Source organism: Lissotriton helveticus, chromosome 2_1, assembly GCF_964261635.1.
Source record: "Lissotriton helveticus chromosome 2_1, aLisHel1.1, whole genome shotgun sequence".
NCBI lineage: Eukaryota > Metazoa > Chordata > Amphibia > Caudata > Salamandridae > Lissotriton > Lissotriton helveticus.
This window is the reverse complement of record NC_136059.1, coordinates 1,466,167,743-1,466,184,631: the sequence shown is the minus strand read 5'-3', so window position 1 is coordinate 1,466,184,631 and position 16,889 is coordinate 1,466,167,743. Positions and strand designations below refer to the sequence as shown.

The 16,889-nt window shown below is 49.2% G+C and overlaps 1 long non-coding RNA gene across 1 annotated transcript in view; it reads right to left on the bottom strand.

Annotated features, from left to right (window-relative positions):
• LOC144818714 (uncharacterized) overlaps positions 1-16,419 on the bottom strand; it is a 249,788-nt gene extending 233,369 nt beyond the window's left edge. Inside the window, exons 1-2 of the long non-coding RNA XR_013607156.1 lie at positions 16,221-16,419; positions 3,613-3,734 (exon numbers count right to left, since the gene is read on the bottom strand). This is a non-coding gene — a long non-coding RNA (uncharacterized LOC144818714). The remainder of the gene's footprint in view (positions 1-3,612; positions 3,735-16,220) is intronic.
• Between the last annotated feature and the right edge of the window lie 470 nt (positions 16,420-16,889).

Below are 16,889 nucleotides of genomic sequence, written 5' to 3'. Positions count from 1 at the left end.
CCAGCTGGGCAACTTTGGAGCTTTTATATTAACGCGGCAGGCCCTGCCGCGAGGGCGGCACCGCCGTGAGAAGTGAAGCGGGTCGGCGAGCTGTCATCCTGCGCAGCTCGCAAACGATGGGATCAGCGCCGCAATATAGACTCTGATACTCTGGGAGCCCATCCAGGGCATGAATCAGTGGACATGAGTCGAATGGCACCTATCAAGGTACTATCAGCACCGCACTACTAATACCACAATGCTGTGGGACACTGCAGTAACCGCCCTGTGAGCGGCAACCTATCAGGAGGTAGCAGTCGAAATTAAAGGTGTGGCGCTTTATGCCATTTTACACATGAAAACGGCCTCTGAGGAAGATTTTATTGAAACGCATCAGGCTGCAATCCTTGAGTCTCACAGTCAACAGGGCATTGCTGATTCCAGGAGTGCCCCCTGCCAGCTGGGCAACTTTGGAGCTTTTATATTAACGCGGCAGGCCCTGCCGCGAGGGCGGCACCGCCGTGAGAAGTGAAGCGGGTCGGCGAGCTGTCATCCTGCGCAGCTCGCAAACGATGGGATCAGCGCCGCAATATAGACTCTGATACTCTGGGAGCCCATCCAGGGCATGAATCAGTGGACATGAGTCGAATGGCACCTATCAAGGTACTATCAGCACCGCACTACTAATACCACAATGCTGTGGGACACTGCAGTAACCGCCCTGTGAGCGGCAACCTATCAGGAGGTAGCAGTCGAAATTAAAGGTGTGGCGCTTTATGCCATTTTACACATGAAAACGGCCTCTGAGGAAGATTTTATTGAAATGCGTCAGGCTGCAATCCTTGAGTCTCACAGTCAACAGGGCATTGCTGATTCCAGGAGTGCCCCCTGCCAGCTGGGCAACTTTGGAGCTTTTATATTAACGCGGCAGGCCCTGCCGCGAGGGCGGCACCGCCGTGAGAAGTGAAGCGGGTCGGCGAGCTGTCATCCTGCGCAGCTCGCAAACGATGGGATCAGCGCCGCAATATAGACTCTGATACTCTGGGAGCCCATCCAGGGCATGAATCAGTGGACATGAGTCGAATGGCACCTATCAAGGTACTATCAGCACCGCACTACTAATACCACAATGCTGTGGGACACTGCAGTAACCGCCCTGTGAGCGGCAACCTATCAGGAGGTAGCAGTCGAAATTAAAGGTGTGGCGCTTTATGCCATTTTACACATGAAAACGGCCTCTGAGGAAGATTTTATTGAAACGCGTCAGGCTGCAATCCTTGAGTCTCACAGTCAACAGGGCATTGCTGATTCCAGGAGTGCCCCCTGCCAGCTGGGCAACTTTGGAGCTTTTATATTAACGCGGCAGGCCCTGCCGCGAGGGCGGCACCGCCGTGAGAAGTGAAGCGGGTCGGCGAGCTGTCATCCTGCGCAGCTCGCAAACGATGGGATCAGCGCCGCAATATAGACTCTGATACTCTGGGAGCCCATCCAGGGCATGAATCAGTGGACATGAGTCGAATGGCACCTATCAAGGTACTATCAGCACCGCACTACTAATACCACAATGCTGTGGGACACTGCAGTAACCGCCCTGTGAGCGGCAACCTATCAGGAGGTAGCAGTCGAAATTAAAGGTGTGGCGCTTTATGCCATTTTACACATGAAAACGGCCTCTGAGGAAGATTTTATTGAAACGCGTCAGGCTGCAATCCTTGAGTCTCACAGTCAACAGGGCATTGCTGATTCCAGGAGTGCCCCCTGCCAGCTGGGCAACTTTGGAGCTTTTATATATATATATATATATATGTAAAGATCAGTTGCATTACACACCGACCAAAAGCTTTATACTGTAAAGGTTTTAAGAAGACTAAACACTAGAAAAAACTAAACTTGAAACACAAATAAATGCAGTTAAGCATTGTAAAGGCCCCATCCTAAATCAACTAATCAAATTGCGCAAACTATGGTAAACTTGAGGAGAACTCCAGCCTATATTTCCAGTCGATGGGAGTCAGGCATTAGTCTGGTGCTAGTCAGTGCAAAGGCAATATGGAGAACGCACCTTGGGGCCTAGTGACAGTGTGACATCAGGGAGAGGCAATCTACACGAGCCTGCGAAAACAGGACACCTTGTGTGTCCTTTGTGAGATCAGAAGCAGAAGAAAGAGAGAAGGTGAGTGGGAATAGGCCTCACTGTTTCTCTGTGGAAATCAGCCGTCCCACTTATTTCACCTACTGTTTCATAACAAAAGGTATTTGCAATCATTCGAGTGTAACCACAAATGGAAAGTGTAATAAATAGAATTGCAAACTACAGGTATGAATAAATGTTCTGATATTTGCACACGTTAATACAAAAGTCATGCACGTTTATGAACATTCACGTTAGTACTCCTGGGCTCAGCTTCTGTACCCCCGTGACCTCAAATACTGCAGCCAGCCTTGACGAAGGAGGTAAGGCAGGTAAGCCTAGGGAGTGGGCAGGCCAAAAGAGGGCCTTTCTAAACTTAAGAAACAACAAGGGTGTCGCTAAAAAGCATGAGATCTGTAGTTTTAGGCATCCTTGGGGATCGGGGTTCCACAAGCTAAGATATAAAGGGTAACACTGCAGGGGGACTTCAGGATAAAGAAGTAATGAGGATGCAATGGGTGCCCAGATGGTCAGGGATATTGGTCCTCACAACTTTCACTAACAATTTTTTTTTTACTTTTACATCCCATTTAAACACCTTCTCCTACTAAAAACAAGCCTCTTCAATGCTAAACATGTTGTCCAGAAAGTTGATTGAAAGCTTAAGCAACACACAGAAGGAGTAGTACAAGGAAGAGTAGCAGTATTTAATTCTTATTTCCCACACTGGGAATCTGGCATTATTTCCACACGTTATTCTGGTGAACAGCCTTTACGACGCGGCTGTTACACCGCCGTGCCGTTACAACGCGGTCTTCTCAACGCAAGTCGTTACCACGACTTGTGCTGGAGGGCGCTGCAGGACAAGTAATTTTTTAATTTACTATCCAACACCTTCCCTACTGTACGTAGGCTGGTGTTGGAATAGTAAACTAATAAATTCCTAAGTCCGCACCCCCTCCAACGCAAGTCGTGGTAACGACTTGCGTTGTAAAAACCGCGTTGTAAAGGCACGCGTTGTAAAAGTACGCGTCGTAATGCCGTACATCCCGTTATTCTTGTTGTGTCAAGAGGGACATATGCATTACCGACTGTGCTGTATAGTTCTTTGTGTAGTGAATCATACTTTCACTATAACTGTGGCAAGGAGGCACAACACATGCTTGCCTAGGACTGCAGGATGCAAGAAGAGTTTAGCAGCAGCGGCTCTAGCCGGGAGGTGTCTGGCATGACAGGATGGGTGGCATTGCTAGGTGATAGGCAGAGTCATGCATAGTAGTTTGGGGAGCGGTGGTACGGGGTGCTAGGAACAGCTCGGCGGGGGAGAGCAGGGAAGAGTGCGGAATGAGAAATGCAGAGTCCTGGGGAGTAATACTTTGGTGATAATACTGCATCGTTTGAGTAGAAATGACTTTAAATGAGTGTGTAATTTCTATCCAAAATGTTATATTAAAACCCGTATGTAAGGCGACAAACAAATGCATGTGTTCATGGAAACTCACCACAGCCTGCTGTGTCCAGATTATATTCTAAATTGGAAACGCTCGAAGGTGATTGGTTACAAGATGCCCCCCTAGCTTGGCATTGGTTCGTAGATGCTCTTCTGGCCGATCTGTCTCGACACCTGTCACAAAAGAAAGTAGGGATGAATATTTCAGTTAGGGGAGATCATGTTCAGATAGAACGTAGAGATTGCAAGACAACATCTGGAAAGATTCACAGTTCATAATCATAAACCATAGCTGCCAAGTTTACAAATTGCTTACAAGTGGCATTTCAGTGTGGGTATGTACGAGTGACATTATGCTTCCTAGGAAGCCTATCTCCCACCACGTGCCCCCTCCCCTCGCCTGTCTGAAAGGGTTTTGTTCCTTCACTCTCTGTCTTTACCCATTGCCCATGCTGTTAGGCCTCTCCTTTTTTATCCAACCTGTTGGGGACACAAGACCCTTACATGAGTAGGCAGAGGGCACGTGGATGAACAACATTTTCCGTGCAGAGCAAGGTTTGAGCCTGCTCCACACCCAGTATGCGGAAAGAGATAATATTTACCTCTTGAACAGGTAACAACATGGGACTACAATATAATCGCTGTAGAAGGTCCAAGTCCAACTTAAAACTGTTGGCAGAGTTCAGTTCGCTGATGACTGAGAGACTCCCTCTCTTCTGAGGCACTTTACTGACGACAACAGTGAAGAAGGTTGTATTACTATGGCTCACCTTATCTTGGGTAAACATAAAGTTATGGTCCGTTCAAAAAAAAAATTACAGTTATAATTCTTTATTAGCAATTTTAGAATAAAATAAAATAATAAAATAACGTCAAAAGACTGTCAGCATTGGCCACACAAATACAATGGCCATATAATTATTACAACAGAAACAAATGTGTGGTACTTGCCTCTTGAAGATTAAAGAGGATATACAGGAAGAAGATGAAAAAATGGGGGGTATGGAGGATAAGAAAGTGGGAGAGGAAAGAGAGAGAGGGGGAAGGGTAGGGAAGGGATAGGAAAAAATATGCCTATTCCAGTATGTTCACCATTATAAATAAAGGAGTATCCCAATGAGGAATTGGGTGCCTCTGGCGCAAATGGGCCATTGGCTTTCACTATTGGACTTCATACCTGAGTAGCCAGGCCTGGCACCAGGATTAGGTTAACAACAAACAAAACCAATTAATCGGAGGGTCCAAGGGCGAGTTTAGTGACCCCCACTAGGTACATGCCCCAAATCATCAGGACCTAAAGAGGATGTGTGCTCTACTTCTGGGAATGCCGCCTGGAGAGTTTCAACTATCCCTTCTCTGGACCATCCATAGATTCCGCCGGGAATCCGTCTTCACTATGGGCCTTGTGATAGGGGAGTTTTGCTATTGCTTGCATTATTTCCTCCTTGTTGATGTCTCCTCAAGGAGTTCTCTACCCTTACCTGATAAATGAGGGAGAGTCACTATTGAGAGAAAAGTGGTAATTTTATCTTTGTCTGTCTGAGCACCGGGGTGTAAAGGACGTGAGAAGAATTGAGCAAATTGGTTTACAATATCTTGGGGGTGAGTGAGAGTTGGCTGACTGTATTGCCGGTATGGCCATAGCAGCTTCCCTTTAGTGGAACTGTGCTGCTAGGAGCCTCCCTGCTTTTTGTCCCTGCTCGTAATGCATTCCTTTCATTCTTTGTAAAGCGCGTTTAGCTTTTGAGGTGAAGAGACTGTTTAATGCCATGCAGGCCTGTTCTAAGGATTTGCGGTGCTGCAGAGTCGGTTTATTTGTGTATAGGCGGGTATAGGATGAAAGGCCCTTTTCTAATTTTTCCTGCTGGGCCATTATTTGCCTATAGGCCTGTGCCGCATATCGCATGAGCTGACCCTGAATTGTAGCTTTCGCTGTGGTCCAGATGATCCTGCCCGAATTCGCAGATCCCTTATTAGTAGCAAGATATCCCTGGAGATGCTCACGTAGTCGAGATTTACCTTGTGGGGTTCCATGGCGCTGTGTGTTCATGCTCCATGATTTGCCAGCCGGACTTGTCAGTCCCAACTCCAGTGAGAGAATAACCGGTGAGTGATCAGAGAGTGTGGCTTCTAGAATGTGGGAGTCTTGGACTAATTGCACCGTCCTCTGGGAAACGAGGAAATAGTCCAATCGGGAGAGCTTGCCGTGGGTCGGGGAAGTGAATGTATATTCTGCATCAGTCGGGTGAAAAAGGCACCAATGGTCCACTAGGCCATTTTCAGTCAAAATGTCGCCCATTAAAGCTCTATCCTCAGCATTACTCTTGTCAAGAGGGCCCATTCTGTCTAGAACAGGATCCCTTACCAGGTTCCAATCCCCGCCAATGAGATACTGTGACGCATCTTTTTCTACTAGTAGACGATTCAGTTGGAGAAGGAATAATTTTTTGCACCAGTGGGAGCATAGACTGATCAAAGGCAGACACATGCCTCTCCTATGCGCAACCATGCATACATGTAGGATGTATGATGTTACAACGCATACTTTTACCACGCATACCTTTACAACGCGGTTTTTACCACGCATACCATTACAACGCATAGCGCTTAGAGGTGCTGGATAGTGGTAAGTATAATTTTCTATTCCAACTCCAGTCCCCGTGGACACTAGGGAAGGTGTTGGATAGAAAATTAAACTTATTCCCTATCCTAGAGCGCCCCCCAGCGCAATGCGTTGTAATGGTATGCGTGGTAATGCCTGCGTTGTAATGGTAGTGCGTTGTAAAATTGTTGTTGTAAACGTTACATACCATACATGTATAGCCCAACTGAATCTATCCACGTCTTAGACAACGTGACCGTGAGAGATTTGTGTATGAGGATCGCAACCCCACATTTCCTGGTAGGTGTTGAATCCAGAGACTCTTCCTTGCCTATGCTACTGTGAATCACCTTACCAACCCAGTCCCAGCACAACTTCTCAGACTCCAGGGCCCAAGATGTGTTTCCTATAGAAGTGCTATGTCCACCCTCTTTGATTGAACGTAGGAAAGCACTTTTTTCCTCTTTATGCAATGTGTAATATCATGTGCATTTCATGTTACCACACGTAAGGGTTGAGAAGCAGCCAATGTGTGGAAGCTAGAAGTTATTGATGTTGAAGAGCACCTCTAAAGGGTGAGTTAAGTATGCTCGGTGGAGTGTATGACGCGCTGAAGGACAGTAGAGGTAAATCCTGTTTCTGGGGCAGTGCACGAAGAGGGGGGCAAGAATTAGAGATAGAGAAGCACAGATGAAAGAGTTGTTAGAGGAAGAAAGAAGGGAATGGAACAATGAAGAAAAATGAGGAAAAAAGGTGCGGGCAATGGAAAGACAAAGACAGGGGAGGGAAGAAGGGTCCTGGCACATGGAAAAAGCGTTACAAACTGGTGATGCAGGCGGTGGGAGGAGGGGAGGATGTCAATGAACGAAGCATATGCCCAGAGGGAGTACTTCGATTTGTCAAGAAGCAGGGTGTAGAAGAAGGGAGGGGGGAGAGGAAGAGAATGAGGATAGGGCCAGAGGGGAAAGATTAGTGGGTATTGGAAAATGGCACAAGGGGTACTGAATCTTCGACTGCGGGTCTAAGCACACTGGGGCATCACTGCAAGACAGGACTCCTACGGGAGGATGGGACCACAGCTAGGGATAAAAGGAGGAGTAAATATATTATTATGATGTTAGTGTGAATTTAGGCACATGTCTTGATGGTGGGAGGGGATAAAGGGGTGATGTTGGACAAGAGGAATATCTAGACGTGATAACATAATGTGCTGAGTGACCGGACTCAAGGGGAGAGGGAAGTATGGGGGGGAGGCATATAATGTTAATCAAAGATGGAAGTAGAAACATAATTTATAGTCTAACAATGAAGAGCAAATGAATCATATCTGTAGGCAATATACATTGCATATACAATTAAGCAAATAAGCAAACAATTAATATATATATTATTCTTAACACAGTGAAAGCAATACTCAGTTGTCATTCTAGCAATGAAGAGCAAATGAACCATTTCTGTATGAAATATATAGTGCATATATGATTAAGCAAAGAGGCAAAGAGTTAATATAGATATTATTCTTAATATAGTAAAAGCAATACTCAGCTATTGGTTCTAGCAATAAAGAGCAAATGGGCTGAAGGCAATAAATACTGCATATACGATTAAGCAAATAAGCAAACAGTTAATATAGATACTATTCTAAACATTGAAACCAATTCTTAGCTAGCAGTGAAGAGCAAATGAGCCATTTCTGTAGGCAATATATATTGCATATACGATTAAGCAAATAAGCAAAGAGTTAATATAGATATAATTCTTAACACAATGAAAGCAATACTCACCTGCCAGGAGTCTTCTTGGAATTGTGATCAATGGCAAGTCTGCCCCTGGAATGTGAGGCTTCAGATAGATCTCACTTTGATTTCAGTCTGTATGTAGGGATAGGTTTCAGAGGCGAGCGGTATTTGTCTCTATGTTGATCCTGAGTGAAGGCGGTCACAGTTTGCAAAGCCGAAGTTTTGTCATCATGGGAGCGGATGGCTCTCTCCTGATTTTTGCCACGGTGCCGAGTTCTGCTGGAGTTACGCCTTCTGCAATCCGATGACGAGAGGGAAAGACCAGATTGTGCCTGATCCAGGGTAGCATTGTGAGTATCCATTTCGTGTGATTCTAAGCGGTCTAGGAAGAGACGTAGGTCTTCTGGTTTGTAAAAGTCTTTAGAGATTCCATCTTTGGTTACACGGAAATGACCAGGCTCAACGAGACCATACTTAATGTTCAGTTAATGCAACTGGGGTCTCTTGGTAAGGAATGTCTTGCGGCATTCATTTATTTTCCTGGAGAAGTCAGCAGCCACACGAATGTCGTGACCATCATTTGGGAAAGAGCCCTGGATGCGGGCTGTGGTCAGCAACTGCCTCACCTGTTCGTGCCTAAGGAAGCAGGCAATAAGAGGATGTGGTCGTGTCACAGAGTCCTTGTGTGGAGGGCCAATGAGATGAGCACGCTGTATTTCCAGTGGCAGGTCAAAGGGAATGTCTAACAGGTTCGGGAGTATATTGTATAGAAACTCTCTGGCACTCCAGCCTTTGACCTGTCCAGAAATCCAAAGAAGCGGACATTATCCCTCCAACTACGATCCTCCAGATCTATCAGTTTGCTGCAAAGAACCATCACCTCCTGGTCCCTACAGTGGACAGATTAGGGGTGCCCTCCACTGCTGTCAGCCTTCGGTCCAACCCTTCTACCTTTGTATGAAACCTGACAATGTCTACTCAGATAGATTTTGCTTCTGCTACTAGGTAAGAGATATTAGTGTTCATCCCTTCAAGATGGCGACTGACAGCTGAACTTTTTAGCAGGATGTGGTCCATGGTCTCGTTTTGTGGTGGCGAGGGGGTGCGAGGAGGGCCACCTGTGGGGAGTGCGGTGCCTTTCACTGACATATTCTTGAGTTGTTTTAGTACGTCTGTGAAAAGAAGATGCTTGGAGGGCTTGCTCCCTGCTTATTCATAGACATTCGGCTTTAGACCTATGACTGCGTACTATGGGAAGGCAAATAGGCAGCAAAGGTGAGTAGAGGTCAAGATGTCGGTGATTCAATTATAACTGTTTTGGAGCTGCACTTCTAAGGCTCCTCAGGCGTGGGTGCCGGGCTCTCACTTGAACCTAGCAGATGTCAAGGTAATGAAGTATGTTAAGGTTCGTGCCCGACTCTAATAAGGCCTTTCCGTCTTACCAAGGTGTTCTTGTCATGACTATTAGACATACCAATGGTACTTTGCCGGTCCTTCTGTGAGAGGATCAAGGCATCAACTCGCCTGGTGTCTTCTTCACCCCTGTGGATCACAAGTAGTGAATCAGTGTTCCTTGGGTGTTCTTCTTATTGATACCTTTGCAATCACAAAACCTCTCTCTCTCTCCCCCCCCCTTCTGTCTCGTGTCTTGGTCTTAGTGGTGACAAAGGTGCCTGTGTGCTAGACCCCATGTAAGAGGTCTTCTCCCGTGCCGTCCCACTGCACCATAACTATTCCTCCTGCCTCCCATCACTCTGGGGACCACGGCTCCGTGGTAGTACTTAGTGGAACGCTTCGTGAGTTGGCGCTGGGGAGGAGGTGAAGCCGCGGTCCTGGGTACTTAATTCAGAGTAGCATGATTCTTTCTCCCTCGTGTCTGCATAGGAGGCTGTGCTCAAATTTTTCACACTCTCATTCATGGTGCTTGTGTGGCTTGGTCCTGGGACTGGTGTAGGGCCTGTTGTGCCTCAATCTTGCCTCTCGATTATATTTTTGGGGTGGGGTGGGGGAAGAACGGCACACTCACCCACTTCTGGTGCTCCCTTAAAACGGATAGACAGGAAACCAGACGCCAATTCAGGGCCAAAGTCGTGAAGCAGTCAAGCGCTAGATCTCAAATGCACTAGGTCCACCCAACTCTCTGAGTTCAACTCACCACAGACCCAAAGGACATCGCTACAAATATCCTGACCCACTGGTGCCAGCACAAATATGAAGATCGAAGCTGTGTAAAGACCTCACCAAGACCTCTGCACTCACATTTTAATCAGGTGCCTATTTCTATTTTCAGGCGTCCGGGACCATGTCATTCATTATGGCACAGGGCATTGGTGTCTCTGAGGAAAACACTGCAGCATCAGCTGGCGCTGTTTCAGTATCTGTTGATACAGTTCAACCTCGAGGTGAGCAAGGCGTCAACTTTCCTGGAGTCTTCTTCACCCCTGTGCCGGCAGAAATATGAGGGCCAAGCTGTGAAAAAAACCTCCCTAGGCCCTCTGCACTCACATTTTAATCAGGGGTCCATTTTTATTTTCGGGCGCCTGGAAGCAGGTCATTTATTATGGCGCAGGGCATTGATGCCTCTGAGGAAAACACCTCTACCTCAGCTGGCCCCACCCCAGTAACCGTCGATATAATTCAACTGTGACCGCTACAATAAACAATTTGGTGAAACAACAAGACCGGGGCAGCAGGGTGGGGGGGGGGAGAGCATTGAGGGCTAGAGACGCAGCCACGGCCGGTAGTAGATGTAACTGCAGGGCGGTGACGTGGGGAGGGGCAGGGTGGGGGGTAGTAATGTATGGATTACGGACTTTAACAGGTAAGTAAACATATAAATAGATAAAATGTTGTGTGCACTGCATCACCAAATGCGATGCAGTGCGCGCAACAAAATGAAAAATTTCCTAGCTAACGTAACGGAAAGTTTCAATTCTATTAAGGACAAGGAGGCGAGGATTATGCAGTCCTTTCTTCTCTTTATTACAAACAGCAAATTCAAAGTGGACCAATAAGAAAACTTTTCAGGAACTACAACTCCCATGAGCACATGGGCTACAGTGTCCATAACCCCAGCCATCCAATCACGAGGGTCTCCACTGTATAACTGGTCCTGACGTCCCTTCCTCTTCCTCTTCTTGTCTGCGAGGAAAGATCTCGAGGACGTTCATCACACCTTCTGGTCTCGTCCTAAAGCAACACAAGACAAACCGTTATCGTGTTCCCCTATCCGTGTACGGAAGCATGGAAACGCAATACGAGATAACCTTTATTTCGAAATAATATGGAATACTAGTATAATAGACATTCGAACCGTAAACATGAGCAAGCAGGAACGTTTTGAACTCCCGAGGTAGCGAGATAACATGTGAACACTAGTATAATAGACATTTTAAACATAAACATGAGAAGTAGGGAGATAACACCTGAACACTAGTATAATAGACATTTTAACCTGAGAAGTAGCGAGATAACATGTGAACACTAGTATAATAGACATTTTAAACATAAACATGAGCAAGCAGGAATGACCTGAACTCCATAATTAGCGTGAATGCTGCCAAGCAGGGATAGCCGTTTAGATACTCAAACCCCCCTGAAACATTTACTTACCGGAATTACGGAGAAGTTGGGGTGGGAGAGACCACAGCGTCTCGGGGGGGATAATCCTCGCCTCCTTGTCCTTAATAGAATTGAAACTTTCCGTTACGTTAGCTAGGAAATTTTTCATTCTATGTCAGGACGGAGGCGAGGATTATGCAGGTTTAAAGCCTTTCAACCACCAATTATGCGGCACCAAAAATAGGCTTGAAATAGAATTTCTTAAATGTGGATTCGGAGGGCCCGTCAGCCGTGGCTATAATCTCCTCTAGCCTGCCGCCAAGCTGCACGGCCTTAGAAGCCATTGCTCCCCTCGTGGAATGGGCTCCGAACCTGGTCACATCCGCCCCCGCCACGGTCGTGGTCCAACGGACCCACCTGGCGAAGGTTGGAGAGGAAACCTCTTTGAACGGTTTCTGTAAAGCGAAGAGGAGCTGACGATCCCCCGGAGGGCGATATTCGAGCGTCATGTCCTCGTACACCTTAAGACACCTCACAACGCAGGTAGTATGGGTTGAACCGGAAAAGTAGGGTACGGTACCGACCTGATGTTAGTCTTGGTTCTCCTAGGCACCGTAAAAGTGACTCCATCTGGGGTGTACGCCCGAGCGGAAAAATCCAGGGCTCACACGTCCGAGACTCGTTAGCACGAGACCCGACAAAACACGATCGCCAGCTTGGCGGACAACCTCGGCCTAGTGAGGGACTGATTATCTCCCCATGAGCGGAGTAGACGGAGAACGATGTTGACATCCCAGAGACAGTCGTATCTGGGTCTGGGGGCCTAGGCAGTCTAGCCCCTTTCATCAGTTTGCAAACCCACGGGTGCTCCCCTACGGGTGTCCCACCCACTTGGGCATGCCCCGCCGAAATGGCGGACCCGGTAAGCCAAGCCTGAATAAGCCAAATCAGCCAGAAAAAATCAAGACGTGAGTAACGTCCGCCCCCACTGGATCGGTGAGTCTACCCATACACCGAATATGTCAACTTCCCCAAGCTGAGCGATACCTCCAGACATTTCTCGGAGCCCAGGCTCGCCATGAGGTACCATGTCTCCAGGGGAATCAACGGAGGGGACTCCCCCCCAAGGGACCCTTGAGCAGCGACGGAAACAAGGGCAGTGGAATCCGACAGTCCCACAACGGTTCCAAAAGGGTGGAACCACGTTTGGGCCCGCCAAGACGGAGTCATCAGGGTCATGTATACTCATAGTCGGCAAAACAGCGCCGTCACTCTAGTCATCATCAGGGTCATGTACACTCGTAGTCGGCAAATCTGCGCCGCCACTCGAATCCTAGGAAAACGAGGGAGCGCGAATGGTAGGTCCAGCAACCAAACCCGCAGGAACGCATCCCCTGCGGTAGGCGTCGGGACTGGTCTCTAGCTGCCAAACCTCGGGGCTGACAGTAGGATTGGGAGGGAAGATTCCCAGTGCACTGACCCCACTAGGTCATCAAAGCCTGGAAGGCCGTCCAATCCAGCCGCCAATCGGTGAAACGCGGAAGTTCCTGGAGTGCCAGACCGCAATCGCGGTTCGCCGTCCCGGAAGGTACACCGTCGACCCCGAAACGGCATTCCCAGGCAAAAAAATGCCAGAATTAATTTGCCAGTTTTGCCCAGGTCAGAGACCGAGGGCTGCTTCGGCCATCGATGTAGGGCACCGCCGACGCCAAGTACGTGCGTAATAGGATGCAGCCCGATACTCCGCTCTGAGTGAGAGGTCCAACCGTAAGGAACCCGCTAGAGGTTTTAGGCAGGTAAAGTGAAGGCAAAGTTCCTCCACGGATCAACGGCCCCCCCAGCCTGACCGGCTGGCATCCGACTCGATGATCAGATCCGGCTGGAGCCGGAGAGTGTTCTCCCGTTCCACGCACACACGCGCTCGATCAACCCACGTACTTCTGTCCTCGTCTCCTCCGTCCGGGAGACGTGTTTGGGGTACGTGAGCCCTTGCTGAGGTGTTGCGCCTCCATACTTTGCAGGCCAGCCGACTCCGGGAGATGCCGTCCTTCCGAAGGACCTGAGACAGCTCCCCGCGAAACTCGGTGACCTCCTGAAAAGGAGTGTGGAGGGAGGCCGACTCTGAATGGAATAGGGAACCCAAGGAGACCTGCCTCATGGCCTGAGCCCGGCTATCTGCGCATGCCGCACGCAAGCCAGAAGTGGGAGCAGAGCGGTAGTCATGTGCAAGTGTCCTGGGGACGGACCGACGAGTTGATCCAAGTTCAGGATGTTTATCGAGATATCCGCTCAGCCGAGCGCCCCCTCGCGCAGAGTCCCAACCACCGGCCGAAGGAGCCTCGTCAAGCACCACGGGGCCGAGGGGAGGTAGAATGGCAGCGTTTGAGAAATGAAACCTTACCATCTCAAGGGAACTGCGAGAAAACCGGAGAGGCGGGGAGATGGGAACCGAGAGGTGCGTGTCCTGCAAGACTAGACGGACCATCCGATCCCCCAGGAGAAGGGACCGCGTCGGAAATGGATCCCCTCCATCTTGTAGTGGTGGAACCAGTCACTCCTCAAATCCCCGCGAGTTTTTGACCGGCCGAAAGCCTTTAGTTTAGGGGACCGGCCGAAACCTGTGTCCTTTTTCTTGACCAGAAGATACAGGTCAAAATCCGTAGGGTGCCGGAGGGACCAGCGGCTCGCCCCCAAGCTTAGGATCGATTGTAATGAGAAGCGACCGCTAACGTTACGTCTCCAACGCGAAGTGCGCAATGCCCAAGAAACATAGGGCGCTTTGGGCCCCAACTGCCACGACCTCTGTGGATAACGCAGACCCCGACTCTTGGCCGACACAGCCAGCTGTGACCTGAGCTAAGGGATCCAGGGCATCGAGGAGGTGACCCGACAGTTACGCCAGGAGCGGTCTAAGTCTCACGTCGGGTCCTACGTGAACTTGGCAAAGAACTTGAAGAGTTTATCATCCGTGTCCGGGGTGACGGCCCCCCTGCCCTCTAGCTTCGATCGAGAGCATTCACCCCGCATGCGGGTTCCAACTTCCTTTTCTCGAGGTTTGCGAAATGTTACTCGCCACACAAGCCGCCACCTTGGGGTCAGGAAACCTCTCCGACGACCTAGGATGGTATATCCTTGTAGGGTCAAACAGATCGGAGGACTTCCCATCCCCATCCTGGGACCCCGATGAGTGAGACACCGGGCGCCATGGTCGGCCCGTGTAGTCTGCCTCAGTCGAGGAACCCCTTCACCGGACATACCCTCTCCCTCCAAGGGGAAACCATCATCATGGTCTGTCTCGAAAGCGACCTCGTCGCCACTCCAGAGCGACCTCGTCGCCATCCTCTCCGGGTGTGACTCCCTCCCGGCAGGGTACATGTATGAGCGTCCGCGCACTCTGCAGCGAGGAGACCCCCAACGGTCGGACTCCCCGGGTGCCCCGCGTGACGCTCTTCTACACCCACCCTGCGCGCTTCGAGGTCCGCGGTCCACCGACACTGGGGAACCAACCCCCCGGGGATACCCTGGGCGAGAGCGCCCACCCAATCCCTCGGAGGGGCTAGTCCAGAATCCAGGGCCAGTGACCGCGCGCAACCAACTGCAAGCGGTAAGGGTTGAGAGAGAAATCTCTTCCGCCTCCTGAATTAAGGGGCTTGCCTGGACAGATGCCAGCGTCAGATGAGGGTGAGAGCACGTATACACCTTAAACAAATACAGCAGGTAGCCCCCTCGCCAGTGCTCAAGCAACCCAGCTATCAAACTGGGCGCAGTACCTTGATGCCACCACCAGGTGTCGCTGCGCAGTAGCGCGAGTGAGGGGATCACCGAAGCCGGTGTCAGGCGAGGGTTGGTGAGGCAGAGCGGCGCTCTCCTCAGCGCGCCGCCACGCCAGCAGAAAAAACCACCGACAGGCAGCTTCTCCGTAGCGCCGGGCGCCCCACAGAGCCGAGAAAGCGCGGGAAGCGCGCAAACACGGTCCGCAATAAGCGGGAGGATTGACGGCGCAAGCAGAGCCTGACGCGCGTCTGTCACCAAGCGACTCCTACAAGTGCGAGTCCAGCATGGCGCGATACCATAATTAACCAGCTACAAGGCTAAACAGAAGTAAGTGACAATATCGGCGTCATAATAATCACAATGAGCTTATCCAAGTAAAGTAGCGCACAGCAATACCAGACAAACCATATTTCAGTAGGAAAGCTGACGTAACTGAGACTCTATCATTAAGTAGAACAAGCTAAACAGAAGCACGTTACGTCGTAACAATTAAAACTAAGCATATCCAGATAATAGAAATAATAATAAGCTCAACAATACGTCAGTAGGAAAAGAAGTGGACTTAACTGACGAGCAGAGAAGAAAGAGGAAGAGGAAGGGACGTCAGGACCAGTTATACAGTGGAGACCCTCGTGATTGGATGGCTGGGGTTATGGACACTGTAGCCCATGTGCTCATGGGAGTTGTAGTTCCTGAAAAGTTTTCTTATTGGTCCACTTTGAATTTGCTGTTTGTAATAAAGAGAAGAAAGGACTGCATAATCCTCGCCTCCGTCCTGACATAGAATTCATTTTATCTATTTATATGTTTACTTACCTGTTAAAGTGCGTAATCCATACATTACAACCCCCCACCCTGCCCCTCCCCCTCCCCACGTCACCGCCCTGCAGTTACACCTACTACCGGCCGTGGCTGTAGAGACGAGGTTAATGAGTAACGGGAAGGCCGAGGCTGTGAACGCGCCTCTAGGCCCGGTTCACTCACCCGTTCCTCAGGCTTTAACCCCTCTTCTTGTTCTATGGCAGCATCAGGACCGGGCCATCATGACTCAAGATTCACTCCCCCTCATAAGGCATCCGAATTGAGGCCTCAGTCACACAGTACGGCCACCCTTCCCCGTCCGGAGTCCGTCTCACAGCGGAGCTCCCAGATCAGGCAGCCATCTACTGTTGTGGCCAGACCACGCCCCCCTTGGTCCGTGTTTTTAGGTTTCCCATGCTGAGCGCCTGCGCTGTGCTTGTGGAATCCTTGTATTTAAAATATCTTAAAAGGGGGCTCTTATCCATTCCCATCACAGGATTACTGTGTTCGTTCGCTGTTGTGTGGAACTTTTTTTGGTTTAATTTCGCGGGCTGCACCCATTGAAACAGCCAGCTGTGTTACATTCCTGATCTTTTCATCCTGATGCCACCGAGGTGTATTCATTTGATCCCACTCTACACATTTTATGTGGGCTTAAGTTCTTGAACTCAATTTTATGACTTTGTTTTAGGCAGTTTTATTTGTGTGCCTGCAGGAGACCTGTGAAGGTCTAACTCTAACATAACACTTTCCCCATATTGGAATAACTGGACAACACTGCCATCTACTGGTTAGTTTTTTTATTGCATATACAATTTGCTCTTGTATTCATATATTTTCTCTACAGGTTTT